The sequence below is a fragment of the Heptranchias perlo genome, chromosome 1 (genome assembly GCF_035084215.1).
Source record: "Heptranchias perlo isolate sHepPer1 chromosome 1, sHepPer1.hap1, whole genome shotgun sequence".
NCBI lineage: Eukaryota > Metazoa > Chordata > Chondrichthyes > Hexanchiformes > Hexanchidae > Heptranchias > Heptranchias perlo.
Window position 1 is genome coordinate 43,650,526 of NC_090325.1, and position 19,556 is coordinate 43,670,081.

General features: G+C 46.9%; 1 protein-coding gene across 4 annotated transcripts in view; it reads left to right on the top strand.

Annotated features, from left to right (window-relative positions):
- LOC137321761 (AT-rich interactive domain-containing protein 3A-like) overlaps positions 1-19,556 on the top strand; it is a 475,814-nt gene that overhangs the window by 396,649 nt on the left and 59,609 nt on the right. The window lies entirely within an intron of this gene.

Sequence of the window (19,556 nt, forward strand, 5' to 3'; positions counted from 1 at the left end):
CAGTTTCAATCATTCCCCCTCCCTGACTGCTCGCTGAAGGTGATCTCAGTAATCATAGAATCATAGAATCATAGAAGTTACAACATGGAAACAGGCCCTTCGGCCCAACATGTCCATGTCACCCAGTTTATACCACTAAGCTAGTCCCAGTTGCCTGCACTTGGCCCATATCCCTCTATACCCATCTTACCCATGTAACTGTCCAAATGCTTTTTAAAAGACAAAATTGTACCCGCCTCTACTACTGCCTCTGGCAGCTCGTTCCAGACACTCACCACCCTTTGAGTGAAAAAATTGCCCCTCTGGACCCTTTTGTATCTCTCCCCTCTCACCTTAAATCTGTGCCCCCTCGTTATAGACTCCCCTACCTTTGGGAAAAGATTTTGACTATCTACCTTATCTATGCCCCTCATTATTTTATAGACTTCTATAAGATCACCCCTAAACCTCCTACTCTCCAGGGAAAAAAGTCCCAGTCTGTCTAACCTCTCCCTGTAAGTCAAACCATCAAGTCCCGGTAGCATCCTAGTAAATCTTTTCTGCACTCTTTCTAGTGTAATAATATCCTTTCTATAATAGGGTGACCAGAACTGTACACAGTATTCCAAGTGTGGCCTTACTAATGTCCTGTACAACTTCAACAAGACATCCCAACTCCTGCATTCAATGTTCTGACCAATGAAACCAAGCATGCCGAATGCCTTCTTCACCACCCTATCCACCTGTGACTCCACTTTCAAGGAGCTATGAACCTGTACTCCTAGATCTCTTTGTTCTATAACTCTCCCCAACGCCCTACCATTAACGGAGTAGGTCCTGGCCCGATTCGATCTACCAAAATGCATCACCTCACATTTATCTAAATTAAACTCCATCTGCCATTCATCGGCCCACTGGCCCAATTTATCAAGATCCCGTTGCAATCCTAGATAACCTTCTTCACTGTCCACAATGCCACCAATCTTGGTGTCATCTGCAAACTTACTAACCATGCCTCCTAAATTCTCATCCAAATCATTAATATAAATAACAAATAACAGCGGACCCAGCACCGATCCCTGAGGCACACCGCTGGACACAGGCATCCAGTTTGAAAAACAACCCTCTACAACCACCCTCTACAACCACCCTCTGTCGTCAATCCAATTTTATATCCAATTGGCTACCTCACCTTGGATCCCATGAGATTTAACCTTATGTAACAACCTACCATGCGGTACCTTGTCAAAGGCTTTGCTGAAGTCCATGTAGACCACGTCTACTGCACAGCCCTCATCTATCTTCTTGGTTACCCCTTCAAAAAACTCAATCAAATTCGTGAGACATGATTTTCCTCTCACAAAACCATGCTAACTGTTCCTAATTAGTCCCTGCCTCTCCAAATGCCTGTAGATCCTGTCCCTCAGAATACCCTCTAACAACATACCCACTACAGATGTCAGGCTCACCGGCCTGTAGTTCCCAGGCTTTTCCCTGCCGCCCTTCTTAAACAAAGGCACAACATTTGCTACCCTCCAATCTTCAGGCACCTCACCTGTAGCGGTGAATGATTCAAATATCTCTGCTCGGGGACCCGAAATTTCCTCCCTAACCTCCCATAACGTCCTGGGATACATTTCATCAGGTCCCGGAGATTTATCTACCTTGATGCGCGTTAAGACTTCCAGCACCTCCCTCTCTGTAATATGTACACTCCTCAAGACATCACTATTTATTTCCCAAGTTCCCCAACATCCATGCCTTTCTCAACCGTAAATACCGATGTGAAATATTCATTCAGGATCTCACCCATCTCTTGTGGTTCCGCACATAGATGACCTTGTTGATCCTTAAGAGGCCCTACTCTCTCCCTAGTTACTCTTTTGCTCTTTATGTGCAACCTCACTGTCCTTTTTTGCCCTGAGCTGAGCATCAAACCTCATAGCCTATTCACTGCCATGGCTGCATATTTTTGCTTTGCCTTTGCCATCACTTCACCCCCTCACTGCTGCTGGAAGCTTCATCCACACCTGTGCCCTCCAGGCTTGACTATACCAATGGTCATCTTTCCAGCCTCTGAGCTCCACCCTACATAAACACCAATCATCCAAAATTGTGCCTCCTGCACCAAGTCCCACTCTCCTATTACCACTGTTCTTGCCAACCTCTATTGGCTGCCCATTCCCAAAAGCTTTGAATTACATATCCTTCCACAGTCTTGCTCTTCCCTACCTCTGCGAGATCTTCAAGCCATACTTGTCAGTGTACCCACTTTGCTCTTACCTCTCTGTCTCTAAAGGCGCAGAGCCTTTAGTCATCCTGACCCTATACTCCAGAACCCTTTCCCAAAACACCTCAACCTTGCAAACTCTTTGGACCTGAAAAAGCCTTCTCAAAGCCTACCTGTTTGATAATGGTTTCAGTCAGCTTTGCTAAATCTTTGCCCACTACTGTGCCATTTCCTTTTGCATCTATGAAGCACCTGGTATTGGTTACAGGTGCTATATAAATTCAAGTTATTGTTGTTGAATGTACCCATGGCTGTCTATGAGATCCAGTACCTACACAACAAGCAGACCTAACAAAGTCAATGATGTGTTATATCTGGTGGAGTCCATATTGTAGTTATGGTCATTTTCACTGTGAAAGGTACAATTGAACAGTTTTATCAGTGCAAATGTCCTTTTTTACGATAGAAGTTTGGTGAAATGTCAGTATTTTCAATACATACATGTTTTTCATTGATGTGTCATGAAATAAAACCAAGATCTAGGGTGGGTACTTACTACCAACAAGATTTAATAATGCAGTCTGATGGCAGCTAGTGCTAGGATTCGCTGTGGGCCCATGAGACATGCAAAGTTACTGGCAATGGGGCCACTTTTGATGAATAAATACACTGGTTAGTAATTCCATAACTCTCCAGAATAAATGAAATTTAAATAGATTTGTTTAGAAAAGACACAACTCTTCATATGGCACTTTTGGTTTCTGATTCTGCGGATCTGAAATATTAAGTTACACAACAATGTTACCGCATTCTTTGAAAAAAAATACTGTTAATGAAAGAATAAAAATGAAGAGGAACAAATGTAATGAAACCTCAAGCACTTCAGTACCAAAGTGCTTAATAATGTATTTACAATTAAAATAGGCCTGTAGATGTTTTTCAGAATAATTATCTGCTGCATCAGTATTGAAATCAATGTGTCATTGAAGATTCCAGCTGTGTACAGCTTAAAAGTGAATTTCTGTTGTATGATTCCGAATCCCATTAGACAGAGCTAGCTGAAAGGTCAGTGACCTTTACTCTGCCCTCTGACCCTTCCAATCATTAATCATAGCCTGCCAAATGGCAATGATTTGTCACAGAAGCCTCAGAGTGTTAAATGTAGTCAGAATGGACAGTCTATTGTCAATAAGTCTTTGTTATTAAATCATCTTTTTTGCCAGTGAGGTAAAACTGCACACTTTTCATTTTTAAGCAGATTCTCCAAAGTGTTATGCCTTAATTTCTCTAATGTTTAGAAGGCCAGGAATGGATTGGGGGGTGGGGTCTGCAGTAGTACACAGAGAATAGCATGTGATTAATAGTATTCTACAGGCTATTAGTATAAATTGATTATAGTTTCCGTCAAGATCAGCATTTTCCTTTGAATTAACCTGGTTTTGTTTCCTTATAATTACCCAAAACACAAGCACAATAAAGCATTTTAGAGTGACTTCAAAGACAAAAACCTTTGGCATGTTTCAGTCATCGCTCAACTGAAAGTCCCTTAAAAAATGTCTTTGCAATTCGATCCTTTGTTTCTATGAGGAGATATATAGTGTTCACGGACTTACAAATGAGCAACCTCTTTAACTGATGCTGCTTATGTCAATGTTAATGAAATTTTGATTACGTTTCAGAAAGTGCTTCCTATAAATAATTAAATATACGTTTTTCAAACAAAATCAGATTCCATCGACTTTTTGTGTTGTTCTTAAACAGACTTACTCTCTGTTTATTTTTATGCTTATAGATAAAGAATGAAAAGTTAAGCATTTAATGGAGCAGTGAAGAGCTTGTAATAATGCAGTTTCTAGACATGTTGGAATACTCGAGGGCTCCCAAATAAGTTAATGCTGTAGCCGTTGGTAAAACTACTGGGATGTGAAATTTTTCGTTGTAGTTTAAATATTTTTATTGCTGTTTTTATTAAATGCACCACACGAGTAGATCTGACTGTTAAATGCGGCAAAATATTTTGTGAGACAATTAACTATGAGGACACCATCACTTTTCCTCCCCCCTCGCCCCCCCCACCCATCCCCAACTATTTTCTCTCCTTAGGCCCCTCTTTTCCTGAAGGCATCTAGGGTATGGTCCCACAACAATAAAAGCAACAACAACTTGTATTTATATAGCACCTTCACGTAAAACGTCCCAAGGTGTTTCACAGGAGCATTATCAAACAAAATTTGACACCAAGCCACTTAAGGAGATATTAGGACCAAAAGCTTGGTCGAAGGTTTTAAGGAGCATCTTAAAAGAGTAGAGAAAGATAGAGAGGCGGTGAAGTTTAGGGAGGGCATTCCAGAGCTTAGGGCCCACGCAACTGAAGGCCCGACCGCCAATGGTGGAGCGATTAAAATCGGGGATGCGCAAGAGGCCAGAATTGGAGAAGTGCAGAAACCTCGGAGGGTTGTAGGGCTGAAGGAGGTTCCAGAGACAGGGAGGGGGTCAGGTCATCTAGGAATTTGAAAACAAGGATGAGTATTTTTAAATTGAGGCATTGCTCGACCGGGAGCCAATGTAGGTCAGCAAGCACAGGGGTGATGGGTGAACTGGACTTGGTGAGAGTTAGGATACGGACAGCAGAGTTTTGGATGAGCTCAAGTTTATGGAGGGTGGAAGATGGAAGACTGGCCAGGAGACCCTTGGAATAGTCAAGTTTAGAGGTAACAAAGTCGTGGATGAGGGTTTCAGCAGCAGATGAGCTGAGGCGGAGCGGAGACGGGCGATGTTATGGAAGTGGGGGTAGGCGGTCTTAGTGATGGATCAGATATGTGGTCAGAAGCTCACCTCAGAGTCAAATAAGACGGCAAGGTTGCGAACGGTCTGGTTCAGCCTCAGACAGTGGCCAGGGAGAGTGATGGAGTCGGTGGCTAGGGAACAGAATTTGTGGCGGGGACCGAAGACAATGGCTTCGGTTTTCCCAATATTTAGTTGGAGGAAATTTCTGCTCATCCAGTACCAGATGTCGGACAAGCAGTGTGACAAATCAGAGACAGTGGAGGGGTCGAGAGAAGTGGTGGTGAGGTAGAGCTGGGTGTTGTCAGCGTATATGTGGAACCTGATGTGCTTTTGGATGATATCGCCATGTGGCAGCATGTAGATGAGAAATAGGAAAGAGGCAAGGATAGATACTTAGGGGACTCCAGAGGTAATGGTGTGGGAGTGGGAAGAGAAGCCATTGTATATGATTCCCTGGCTACGACTGGATAGATAGGAATGGAGCACTGGGCAGCTCTTGATGAAAGTGGCCATTATTTAGGTGTACTTATTGGCACGTATACTGTGGCATTGGAAAAGGGGGTTAATGCTTTCAAAAAGGAACAATCAAGAGTAGGAAGCCACCAGAACTGAGAGATTATACCTATCAGGAAAGATTGAGCAGGCTGGGACTCTTCTCTCTAGAAAAGAGAAGACTGAGGAGTGACCTGATAGAGTTCTTTAAATTATGAAAGGGTTGATAGGGTAGACGCAGAGAAAATGTTTCCATTTGTGGGGGTGTCTAAAACTAGAGGGCATAAATATAAGATAGTCACTAATAAATCAAACAGGAAATTCAGGAAAAACTTCTTTACCCAGAGAGCGGTTAGAATGTGGAACTCACTACTACAAGGAGTAGTTGAGGTGACTAGCATAGATGCATTTAAGGGGAAGCTAGATAAACACATGAGGGAGAAAGAATATGCTGATAGGTTTAGATGGAGAAGGTTGGGAGGAGGCTTGTGTGGAGCATAGCCACCGGCATGGACCTGTTAGGTTGAATGGCCTGTTTCTGTGCTGTACATTCTATGTAATTCTATGTAGAACATTTAGAACATTTTATTCTTGCCGTGCATTGAATTAGAACCCCGTTATGTGGATAATGGACATTGTCTCCTATTGTTACTTCACAGAGGTTAGATTTTTAAAAAGAGCAGAATCTGGAGCCTCAATTTAAGCTGGGGACACAAGTGCGGCCTGCAGGGCCCGGGTGGGGAATCGCGTGTAAGCGGTTGGGAAGGTGGAGGACCTGCCGAAGTTAATGGCAAGACCTCAGTAGAATTTTTTTAGACCGTTTCCGGCCCACCGACTAGCCAGATTTAGAGACTGGCTGGCTGTCGAGTGGGAATGCCTGCGGCCCAAGGCAGCAGCGCGGGGACTGCTGGGGACGGGGCGGAGGGGGGGAGATGGTTGGGGAGGAGAGATTGTGGGGGAGAAATAGACACCAGGGGGGTGAGGTCGGCCAATTGTAGGGAGAGGGAGATCACTGCAGAAGGTTGGTTTGGGGGAGGGGGGAGCAGGGGGTTGGGGTCGGCGGAGCGTGGGAAGGCAGGTTTGCTTGAGTGGCTGGGGGGGGGGGGGGAAGCAATCCTGCTCCTCCTGGCCCACAAGCAGTGCTGGAAAAGTATTTAACTGCTGGATCTAGCAGATCCCACCTTCCCTTAGCTGCTGGGTTTCCCGTACCCTGGGAAACCCGGCCTGCAGCCGTTAAGTTCAAATGGCTGCCAAAATTTGAGGAACGCAGCCTCATTTAAATATTATAATCACTGACCCTCCTCTCCAGGGTGGGTTACTCGGACGGCCCCAAACCCACTGCCGTTAAACTGGAAGTAGGCGCATTCGCGGCGGGTTAGGGTCAGTTTTACCAATTAACCCCCCACGACCCTCTCCCGCCTATCATGAGGGGTTAAAATTCCCTCATGTATCTCTCTCACCAATATTTATAAACATCAGCATGGCCACATACTTTACCAGAAAATATAATAAGGATGCTTAAGGAGGTAGGATTGGATGAGTCACCACACAAGTGAGGACCAATCGGTGATGGCACAGGAGGAGCAGGAAACCTGTTGTGCTGAGGACCACATGTCTGCCATCAATGACTCACCTACTTTGGCAAATGCAGCAGTGTGGTGACATTACATAGAATTTTACAGCACAGAAACCAGCTACTCGGCCCAACAGGTCTGTGCCGGTGTTTATGCTCTCCACCATCTACAAGGCACAAGTCAGGAGTGTGATGGAATACTCTCCACTTGCTCGGATGAGTGCAGCTCCAACAACACTCAAGAAGCTCGACACCATCCAAGATAAAGCAGCCCGCTTGATTGGCACCCCATCCACCACCCTAAACATTCACTCCCTTCACCACTGGCGCACTGTGGCTGCAGTGTGTACCATCCACAGGATGCACTGCAGCAACTCGCCAAGGCTTCTTCGACAGCACCTCCCAAACCCGCGACCTCTACCACCTAGAAGGACAAGAGCAGCAGGCACATGGGAACAACACCACCTGCACATTCCCCTCCAAGTCACACACCATCCCAACTTGGAAATATATCCCCGTTCCTTCATTGTCGCTGGGTCAAAATCCTGGAACTCCCTTCCTAACAGCACTGTGGGAGAACCTTCACCACACGGACTGCAGCGGTTCGAGAAGGCGGCTCACCACCACCTTCTCGAGGGCAATTGGGGATGGGCAATAAATACTGGCCTCGCCAGCGACGCCCACATCCCGTGAACGAATAAAAAAAAACACGCGCCTCCTCCCACCTCACTTCATCTCACCTTATCACCATATCCTTCTATTCCTTTCTCCCTCATGTGTTTATCAAGCTTCCCCTTAAAAGCATCTATGCTGTTCGCCTCAACCACTCCATGTGATTGGGCAGCCGTGTCACACTGCTGTTGCTATTCAGCGTGAAAGGAGATGAAAATACTAGCCATGCTGACTGGTATATAGACACCTGTTTGATACATCTATGGGCTGAACATAAACTGACACTGCTAATGATTCTTGTACGAAACTGGAAATAAGTAGAAACAGAAATATTGAGGGTAGTGGTGACTCTGCCTGCGTGCTATGGCTATATTGGAGGTTGGCTATACCTATCCTTGCAGCCTATGACAGAGCTGTGATGTCTCAGGCCCTGGGAAGGCAGTTCCCCACCGTCATTGTCAGGAAGGTGCGTTAGAGGCTGCAGATATGTTTGGCATAATGGTGGGAATGGGCAGTCCAACTCTTGTGGCGGCTGATCTCCATGGCGTGCCTGCTTTCATTTTGCACCACTTCAACAATGAGATAATTGTTTAACTGGGCGACATGGACATGTTGGGCCGAAGGGCCTGTTTCCATGTTGTAAACTTCTATGATTCTATAATACAATTGGTATGCTTTAAAAGCAACTTTCATTGTTAAATTTAAATTGTCCTTTTTTTTTTATTCGTTCATGGGATGTGGGCGTTGCTGGCAAGGCCGGCATTTATTGCCCATCCCTAATTGCCCTTGAGAAGGTGGTGGTGAGCCGCCTTCTTGAACCGTTGCAGTCCGTGTGGTGAAGGTTCTCCCACAGTGCTGTTAGGAAGGGAGTTCCAGAATTTTGACCCAGCGACAATGAAGGAACGGCGATATATTTCCAAGTCGGGATGGTGTGTGACTTGGAGGGGAACATGCAGGTGGTGTTGTTCCCATGTGCCTCCAATGACACAGGACTCTAGCGTGCAAGTTAGGTAATGTGTCATTCCCTGAGCTGGAATGAATGTTCATATCGTAAGATCCCCTTTTCCACGTCTGCTCTTTTGTAACTATTTTCCTGTTCTGCTGAATTATTTTAAATGCTTCCTAAGGAATTTGCAAACTAGATTCAGCTCTTTTTTGGTTCCATATTAACATTTTAAACAGGCTCAGATGCCAAAAAAGGGAATAAAGCAGAACAAACTAAAAAAAGGGAAAGTATAACTGACAAAAAAAACCCAAAAATAGCATAATTTGAAAAGGTAGGAACAAAAGTATTAGAAGTGCCTCTACTGCTTTAAGAGTTTCTGGAATGCCTCTTTACATAATTTTTAGGTGTTCAAAATTATGAGGGGTTTTGATAGAATAAATAAGGAGAAACTGTTTCCACTGGTAGGAGGGTCAGTTGCCAGAGGGCACAGATTTAAGGTAATTTGCAAAAGAACCAGAGGGGAGATGAAGAAAAAAATAATAATGCAATGAGTTGTTATGATCTGGAATGCACTGCCTGAAAGGGTGGTGGAAGCAGATTCTATAGTAACTTTCAAAAAGGATTTGGATAAATACTCGAAGGGGAAAAATTGCAGGGCTCTGAGGAAAGAGCAGGAGAGTGGGACTAATTGGATAGCTCTTTCAAAGAGCCAGCACAGTCATGATGGGCTGAATGACCTTCTCCTGTGTTGTATGATTCAGTGATAATTTCAGATGGGCAGACTGACTGCACAGTACAAACCCATCATAAATATACAGGAAATCTTAAGTATTGGATTTAGATTTTCCTTATTTAAATATTAAAACAAAGCTCTTGCACAAAATGAATGAGGGCAATCTACTGAGGTGTCAAACCTGACTGGAAAATTGCACAGGCAGTAATCCTTCAGCCCCTCACTGGGACTCATGCTGGCCCTTAGCTGGCTAAAGTTCTAAAGAAGCCTATGGAGGCTGTAAAAGTTAGCCCGGGAACTCCTCCAGTCACGGCCTTTGATGTAGGAGGGGGAGGGTGGAAGATCCGTTCATGCCTCCCCCCAACTGCGATTTAAAGGGCCAACGCCAATGGAGTGGAATAGTGCTGTAACTGGGTTCTCCCCCAAATTCATGCCCCCCTACCACTGGGTGGAAATCAGGCTCTTCACCCTCTCCAGCTCCAGGGATTTCAGGGCCATTATTTTTACCTTAATTTTAAAGAGAAATCTAGGATAAAAAAAAACATAGTCAGTGGCAAGTGTAGCATTTCTACAGCACAAAATTGTACCAGAACCCAACATAAGGATTTTCATCTTGAAAAACTCTCCAATTTGACAATACCTCTCCTTTAACCACAGAGATTTACTGAAAAGGCAGCAAATTGAACAGGAAGCGGGGGGGGGGGGGGGGGATGGGGGGATGGGTGTTGGTGGTGGGTCAGGGAGATAACACATAACAGAATGTTTTGTTGACATCAAGAAATGAATGACAATTTCAGCGTTGTATTGTGAACTGCTAGCAGGGTTAGGTGAGTTTGGTTGGTAAATAGTACTGTTAGATTGTAAAGTCAGAGTATTATGTTTGTTTTTTATAGATTAGCTTTTCACCCTGAGTAATGGTCAACAGTCACAGGAATTTAGTAAATGGAAGAGTTGCCTGTCAAACAATGGAAACCTACTCCTACAGTAATTGGAAAAGAGCAGCTGATCCTAGTCGAAGCAGGCCTGACTGTCTCCCGACACATACACTGCATTCCAAATTGAAACAGCAGCATGAGTGTTCAATTTTCAAATTTCATCAGATTATCGACCATTTCCCACTGCACTGGTTGCCCCAAGCTTCTCCTCTAGATTTTAGGAGGAAGGAAAGAGTGAGGGTGATAAGAAGTTCCACAGTTTGAAGTCTTGGGAAAGAATGGGTTAGATTTCACAGTTCTGTAAAATCAAATAACATTTTTTCCGTAGTTGCTGAAATTGTGATGTAACTTCTGGCTCATTATTGTCATTAATAATAATACGTGAAGACGTTACCAAAAATATATATAGAAATAAAGGGATGTTTTTTGGAATTAGCCTTGCCAGTTTGCAAGACGGGAGCACGTAGTGGGAATTCGAGCTTGGAAGCCAGCATGAACTGCACAGTTTTCCATCCATTGGGAAAGAGTATCCAGTGTGGAATGGGTGATTGAAATCGGGCCTCTGGCTTTATTTGCATTAAACCGGCGAGCTGTGGACTCCAATCGAGCATCCCTAAGCAGCTCGCCTGACCAATTCCAGCTGGCTCCGAGGCTAAGCTGAACCTCAGGTAGGACCGGGGTGTTCCACAGAAGTTCCACAGAAATGAAACCATTAAAAAGTTTTCTTACCTTTTTTGAGCAGCCTCCAGTGGTCCCTTTTAGGAACAACTAGCCAGAGCATGCATGACATAAGCTCCGCCCATTTATAAACCAATTTTGATCGGGGTCTGACACCAGGGGCTCAATTTTCAAAGTAAAAAACGGATGGGTTGGGGGTGGGGGGGGCACTGAAAATTGCCACAATTTCAAATCCGCCTCCAACCCGCCCATTTCCGGTTTTCACCTGGACGGGCAACCAACCCACTTCCAGGAGGCGGGTCGGGCCTCAAAACCTTTCGAGGAGGCTTCAGGCCTCCATTTTTCTCGAATTCCCGATTTCAACCCGGGGGGCCGGGATTCCTGGACCTTCTGTTTTACACCTTGTGAAAGGAGGTGAGAAGGCCCAAGACTAACAGGTAGGTGTCTAGAAAGGCACAGCTCGTGGGCACGGAGGAGCAGGAGTGCTTCTCCCAGGCCCAACAAGCCTACATGCACCGAACCACCCCCCCCTCAACCGATCGCGAACCCACCGCCCTGATCACGGACCCTCCTCCCTCTATCCTCCCTCTCCGACCCCCTCCCCCGATCCTCCCACCCCAATCCTTCCCCTCCCACTCTGATCCTCCGACCCCTGACCCCCGATCCTTGCCCTCCCACTCTGATCCTCCGACCCCTGACCCCCAATCCTTCCCCTCCCACTCTGATCCTCCGACCCCTGACCCCCGATCCTTGCCCTCCCACTCTGATCCTCCGATCCCTGACCCCCGATCCTCCCACTCAACAATCTCGGATGCCCACGATGACCCCCGATCCTGAGACCCCACCCCCCCTGACTGATCCCCAATCCCATCCCCCATGACTCACGCCCCCTATGCCCACCTATGCCAACCCATGCCCCTCCCCATCCATACAAACAAAGGCTTACCTGAACACGCCCTCTCCCTGGCTGGTCTTCCACCCGACTGAGGCAGCCTGTCAATCAGGCCAGTCAGTCGGATGGGAAACCGACAAAAAAAAATAAAAGACGTCCTTACGTCAAAATCGTAAGGTTGTCCAGGAAACCCGTACTGATGGGTTTACCGACCTCAATTTGACCCCCTCGTCTCCTTCCCTGCTCCGTCTTAAAATTGCGCCCCAGCTGTTAGTACTTTGATTTGCATGTGCAGGGTGACTAACATCTGTTTGAAGAGTATTTCCGGGGCAGATTGGACGCCGGAGATCGTAACCTGAAATTGGTCCCCCGCAATGTTGATTTTAAACATAAAAAATGGGCGCAATGATATTGAATTTCTCCCCCATTCATTTTAATTATGATCTCCATGCCCGTATTCCTGACATGCATTCCCACTGCGCAAGGTTCTGTGCCATGGGCACTAATTCTTTAAATCTAGCCCAAAATGAAAGACTGTGACTGCTGAAAAGCAGAGCAGGTCAGTCAGCTTCTGAAATAGAAAAGATAGGCTTAGCACTTCATTTGCCATTTTTCATCAGAACTGGCACATCCAATTTGATGTTCCAAACAGTCCCACCTGGAACATTTTTCTTGGCCTATTTTGGTTTGGCTGTGATGGGTTTCATTGTTGAACAGCCCAGTAATGCAATGGTATTGCATGAAGAATGATTACTTGAGTAAAGTACCAAATTGGCTCCTTTTCCCCACTGAGCTGTATCAAACATCAGTCTCTGCGTTTAGGAGAGAAACATTGAGAAAATAAAAGGAGCCCACAAACAAACCAACTGACTGTAATAAGGAGCAGACGCACTCCAAGGGAATCATCCCTGGAATATCCATTCTTCTCTTTACCCGATAAAAAGGGAGAACAATTATATTCTCAAAGTAATTCTACAAAAGCTTAATACAAGGGAAGGGTCTACATCGGAGTACTTATCATTTGTATGGCTTCTCCCTAGAGCCTCCTCCCCTTTTAAAAAGCTTAGTATTAGATTGTAGTAAAAAATCAAAAGGGCTGCTTCTTGTTTGCTTAGGATGACCCGTAGTACTTATCCAGCTCAGTGTTACTGTTAATTCTGAGATTCAATTCAAAACTGAAAATCAACTTTTCTACTTGTATTTGACTGAACAAATTCCCAGTCAAAGGCTCCTTTCTCCTAAACTAGGGGAATTCTCAGGTAAGCTCTGTTCTTGGGAAAAACTGCTCTGGAATCAAAGGCACCATAATTTGGACGAATGATTAGTGGTGGCAAAATTGACAAGAGGAGAAATGGGACAAACCGAATGGGAATGTTTAAACCTGCACACCAGGACTTTATTGGGCCAGGCAGTGAGCATGTGGAATGATGGGAGTGGCTCCACCAGGAGATTTTTTAGCCTTAGATCACTGGCCTCCTGTATCCCTAGTTGCCCTGTGGGTATTTAGTCAATCACGTAACGTGGAACTGGAATAATGTGTACACCAGACCAGGTAGAGTTAGCAGGTTCCTTTCCCTTCACTGAAGGGTTAGTGAACCAGTTCTTTCATCATGTGAAACAACCAATTGCTAGATTTACTGGGGGCAAAATTGGGCCGTGTGGTGCCCGTTTTGTAGACGCTACACTGACTCATAAGCTCTAAAAATGGTGTCCCAGATGCGTGCAAACACTTCCGACGTGAAGTGCGCAGGACGCCATCTTGGTAAAGGTGGCTGTGCACACACACCTAACGAACTCCGGCAGCATGTAAAGTAGCGAGATTATGATGTAAATCAGTGTGCAACGCTGTTTTGAAGCAGCCAGTGGCATTTTGGAACTTAAACTCGCACAGCTGAACAGGACTTAAACGGTGTGAAGGATCCCCCCACCCACCAGCGCTATTTAAAGGGGCCATGCAGGAGTAACAGGTTAGTTGCTGGATCAGTTATTCTGGCTGCTGGTACAATTGTGGGTGTTTGTGGAAGTTTCCTATACTTGGTGAAATCTGCAATATTAAAATAGCTGCAAAAATCTGGCTGGTCTTGCAGTACTGTTAGTGGCATTTAAAATATTGTGCTGACCAAAGTTACTTCCAGACATGGGTGGCCTGCTAGGGCTTCCTCTGGGAGTTGAGCATGACTGGGAGCATGCAGAGAGGCCACGCAGAGCAGGACAAGCTGCCAGAAGAGGGAGGAGGTGGCGCAGTGCACTCAGCAGGAGGCCTTTTCCAATGAGGGCCTTCAGGGACCGTCGGCGACGACCAGTGCATGCGACGGCTGCGGATCACTAAAGAGGTCGTAACTGAGATTTGTCAACTGTGGCAGTCACAACTGCAGCCTCAGAGCAGAGCAAGGACAGCATTGCCTGTGGCTGTCAAGGTAACCGTGGCACTTAATTTTTACGGCTCTGGCTCCTTTCTGGCTGCCGCTGGAGATATAAGCAACATCTCGCAGTTTGCAGTGCACTGCTGTCTAAGGGAATTCACAGAGGCTGTGTACGCACTCCGAAATAAATTCATCATGTTCCCTCTTGACGGAGACAAGCAGCAGGAGCGAGCATGAGGGTTTGCTTGCGTTGCAGGCTTCCCCATGGTGCAGGATGCCATTGACTGCGCGCATATTGCCATGTGTGCTCTACATCTGAACTCGGTCATATTCATGAACAGAAAGGGATTCCACTCCCTCAATGTGCAGCTGGTATGTAACCACACCATGCAGGTCAATGCCCGCTATTCTGGCAGCAGTCATGATTCCTTCATTCTGCAGCAGTCCAACATGCCACCTATATTTCAATCGGCACAGCAAGTCAAAGGCTGGCCACTGGACGACAAGGGTTATCCTCTCAGGAAATGGCTCATGACTCCGGTCCGGAACGCACGCATTTGTGCACAGCAGGCGTACAATAAGAGCTATGCTGCCATATAGAACATCATAGAGCACACCATAGGCATCCTCAAGCAATGCTTCCGCTGCATGAACCGCTCAGGAGGAGCCCTGCAGTTTTCAGCTGAGCGGGTATCAAGATTTGTCGTAGAATGCTGCATGCAGCACAACCTCGCCATTATGAGGGAACAGCTCTTGCCACCGCCTATCAGGCAAGAACCTGAGCAAGAGGCAGAGGAAGTGAAGGAAGAGATGGAGGAGGAAGTGGTGCCTTAGAGGCACTGCAATGGTGGTTCACTGGATTGATTCCTGGGATGAGAGGGTTTTCCTATGAGGAGAGATTGAGTAGAACAGGCCTATACTCTCTGGCGTTTAGAAGAATGAGAGGTGATCTCATTGAAACATATAAGCTTCTGAGAGGGCTTGACAGGGTAGATGCTGAGAGGTTGTCTCCCCTGGCTGGAGAGTCTAGAATAAGGGAGCATAGTCTCAGGATAAAGGGGTTGGGCATTTAGGACTGAGATGAGGAGGAGTTTTTTTCACTCAGAGGCTTGTGAATCTTTGGAATTCTCTACCCCAGAGGACTGTGGATGCTCAATCATTGAATATATTCAAGAATGAGAGGGGTAGATTTTTGGATACTAAGGGAATCAAGGGATATGGGGATCGTATGGGACAGTGGAGTTGAGGTCGAAGATCAGCCACGATCTTGATCTTATTGAATGGCTCGAGGGGCTGTATGGCCTACTCCTGCTCCAATTCTTATGGAGGAGGAGGAGGAGGAGGAAGAAGTGGAGGAAGAGGCAGGGAGGCAACAAAGTAGACAGATCCTGTCTGCCAGGGCTCTGCATGATCAGATTATTAATGAGCGATACCAGTAACCTCAATGACACCTCCCCATTCACCAACAGTCCCACACTCCTTACCTTTCCTCTCCCACATGACCATCAAATCGTCCTCCTTATGATTACACATTGCTTCCTCCTTCAGCTCATCGCAGAAATGAAAACCAACACCAAATACAAATTCATAACCACATTTATAGATTTATACATGAAATGAATCACACAAACAGAGACTATTCATCCTTGTGCATTCCCTTAGTGCCTGTCATTCGTGTGCCTTTACCTTTCCTAGTGCTCCTATGAGGTGCATCCCCAATGGCTGGAGCGTGGGTGGTAGAAGGCTGCTGACCTTCAATTGAGGAGCGTGCAGATTCCCATGGAGGACGACCTCGAGCAGCTCTGGGCCGGGAGAGCCCGGCTTCAGGCTGCACCATCTCGGCCTGGGCTGCAGCAGTCTGACCTGCTTGGCTGACAGGCAACAACAAGGGCACTTGTGGAATGGCAAGGGAGGGAGCAGGAAGGCTGTCATCCTGAGAGAGGACAGCAGGTTCATCTTCCATGGCGCCACTGCCACTCGCATGGGGCGGCGCTTCAACAATCTCAGTGATCTGCTGGAGAACAGATTGCTGGAGTGCTGTGACACCCTGGGAGCCCCGTTCCACAGTGGAATCTAAAGCAATGATAGCTGCAGTCTGAGCCTTTAACGCAATAGTCTGAGCTTCCAAGGCTGTAGTCTGAGCTCCAAATGCTGCAGTCAAACCATGGATGGCAGATGTTTGTGCTGCAATGGAAGCTGTGACATCGGTCATCAGACGCTGTATCATGGTGGGTTCCACAGGTGTGCTGATAGAGGTGGCCACCCGTTCCATGTGGGAAAAGATGAGCTCCAAGCTCTGTGCAAAGCCCTGTGCCAAGTTGGAGCTGGACTCCTCCATGCCCCTTGACATTGTGCGCAGGCTTTCTGACAGGCTTTCCAGTGTCCCAAGCATTTGGTTGTGTATACTCATCAGCCTTCTTCTGTAGCTTGGCCCATCGAAGTCCTCATCTGAATCCTCTGCAGCAGAACTAGTGAGCGACCTCACCCTCTGGCGAGCTGGCACCTGCAGTATCTGTTCCCCCCACCCCAGCTCCTGTGCCCCTGTGCCCAATGTCTCACCACATGCAGATCCCTCCTCTATCCTGGCCTCTAAACTACGCGCAATGTCAGTCCTTGAGCTGGTGGCTACGAGTGTAAGATCGAATGACGGTGTGTCTGCATCATCACCGTCATCTTCCTCTGCCTCCTCTGACGGTGCTGGTTCCAGTTCTTGGATATCTGAAATGACAAAGGGACATGGGTTCAGTTGTGGTGCAGGGAGAGGAGAAAGTAAGACATGCGAGCTGACACCATCTACAGCACGCGAGTCAGAACAGATTGTGGGATGAGGGAGAAGTGGGAAGCGAGAAGGAGGATTAGCTATGCAGAGACCCTCATCATCAATACTTCCAGCACTGCCAGTGGCCACGGCCGCAGCGACGGCCCGTCCTATGATGGACAGCACTGTCTCCACCATGGGGGTAAGGAAGTGCCTGTCCTCCCCCAGTTCTTTCCTGCTGCCCACTGTTGTTCGCCACCTTCTCCTGCAAGAAAGAGGGAAGTGTGTCAGATGTTATAAATTGGATAGCTCGGTAGTGAATACTAGAGTCTAGACTTCAGTTGCTTTTAAGCCTTTATTCACAGAGCCCCACATTACACCCACCCTACACCCTAGATCAGCTCTGTTGTAAATGGATACAAGAGAGTGCTCAATTGACATGCATCACCTGAATACAATTAACACTAATTGATGTAAATCACATGGATACAATTAACATCAGTGAGTGTCCTGCAAGATGTTTGAGTGATGTGAGTAGTTGAATAGCTGCCATTGTATGTGTGAATTGTGGGTGTGCGGCTTGCAACAGTGGTAATGTGTGAGGGTGAGACGCAGCATCTGATTCGAAGGGTTGCGTACTAATTGAAAGAGATTGTTGGTAGGTGGGTGACGGGAGGTGTAGTGCGTGCAGCAGTGAATGAGGCTAGTGATGCAGTTGGTAGGATATGCCACTTGACAGTTGAACTCACTCACCTTGACCACTCGTGTCAAGTCATTGAACTTCTTCCTGCACTGCATCCATGTGCGTGGTGCGATGCTCCTCACATTTACCTCGTGCGTGACTTCCTCCCACTGCCTCTTGAGCATATGTCTGGAGGGCCTTCTGCCCTCCTGCAGATAAAGGATGCCCCTCCGTATCTCCACCTCTTCCACCAAGGCCTCTGGTGCACCGTCCAAGAACCTTGGTGCACGTTTTCTTGCAGGCGCAGCCTTTCTTCACTATCTTCCAGCACAGACGTACTTCCCAAAGCATTTCCTGCAGCTACAGAGCACTGCCCCTTTAAGAGGTGCAGGCTGCCTTTAAGTAGTGCTAGCCACTCCCGATATCGGGGCCTCCTGCCGTTGCGTGCAGCCAATCAACGGTGCAGTTAGTGCTGGCTGCACGCAGCAATCATTTAAATCACCAGGCAGCATGAATGTTACGTACTGCCTGCATCACTACGACCGGGCACGGGTTAATCGTGCACCGCGATCCCAGTGTCCATTTTCAGGGGTCATCCAATTTAAGCCCCACTGAATTTAATTTCAGAACTCGCTTTGGTGGAATCTCACAGCTGCTGGGTTCGTAGTCCAGCAACATAACCACTAGGCTTCCATGACCAACTGGTGGTGAACCTTTAAGAACTTTAGCCCCAGAATTCCTGGGGCTGGAGAGGGCGTAAGCCCCGTCACCACCCAGGGTGGGGATAGCCTAGAATATGATCCAAAAGTAGGCTCTGCTGAGATTCCGACACCATCCAGGACAAAGCAATCCACTCGATCGACACCCCATCCATCAGCTTAAGCATCCACTCCCTCCACCACTGGAGTGCCATGGCTGCAATGTGTATTATCTACAGGATACACTGCAATAAATGGGCAAGGCTTCTTTGGCAGCACCTCCAAAACCCACGACCTCCACCACCTAGAAGGACAAGGCAGCAAGTGCATAGGATCACCATCATCTCTAAATTCCACTCCAAGTCACACACCATCCTGACTGGGACATATATCGCCATCGTCCCTTGGTCAAAATCCTAGAACTCCCAACCAAACAGCATTTTAGGAGTACCTTCACCACATGGACTACAACGTTTCAAGAAGAAGGGCCACCACCATCTTCTCAAGGGCAGCTAGGGATGGGCAATAAATGCTGGCTTTGCCAGAAATGCCCACATCCCGAGAATGAATATATTTTTAAAAATTGTCTTAAGCCTTGGTGGAGGGGGGGGCGGGGTCTGTGGCCTTGGGCGAGGGTGGGTGGGTGTTCTGCACCACCCCACTAATGGGCAGCAGAATGAAGTCCCACAAATTTCTGAGTCATTGTTCTTTACAGGCAAATCCAGGTGGGATTGGGAGCAGCAATAGGGGTAAAGGTATCAGTGCTCAGGGCACATTAGGGGTGTGGGGGTGGTGTTGGCATCAGCTGGAACAGCAGCAGAGAGGATCTGCTCACTGTGGGGTGGGGTGGGGGGGGGGCGCGGGAGGAGAGATGGTGATTTAAAAGGGTTTCCTATCAATGATCTGGGGAAACCAATGTCAGAATGAACATTCTTCTTTTGCTTCCATTAATTCAGACTAGAATCGTACACTGTCCTGATATATGTACCAGAATGGGAGTTGTTACCCTATTCTTTAAAATAGATACTGCTGACGAACTCATTGATTAACTCTTGTTACTGCTAAAGAGAACATTTTTTAAAATTCCTGCCACTCCCACCCCCACCTGCATTTTGACCGGATTCTGAGCTGGGCTTGG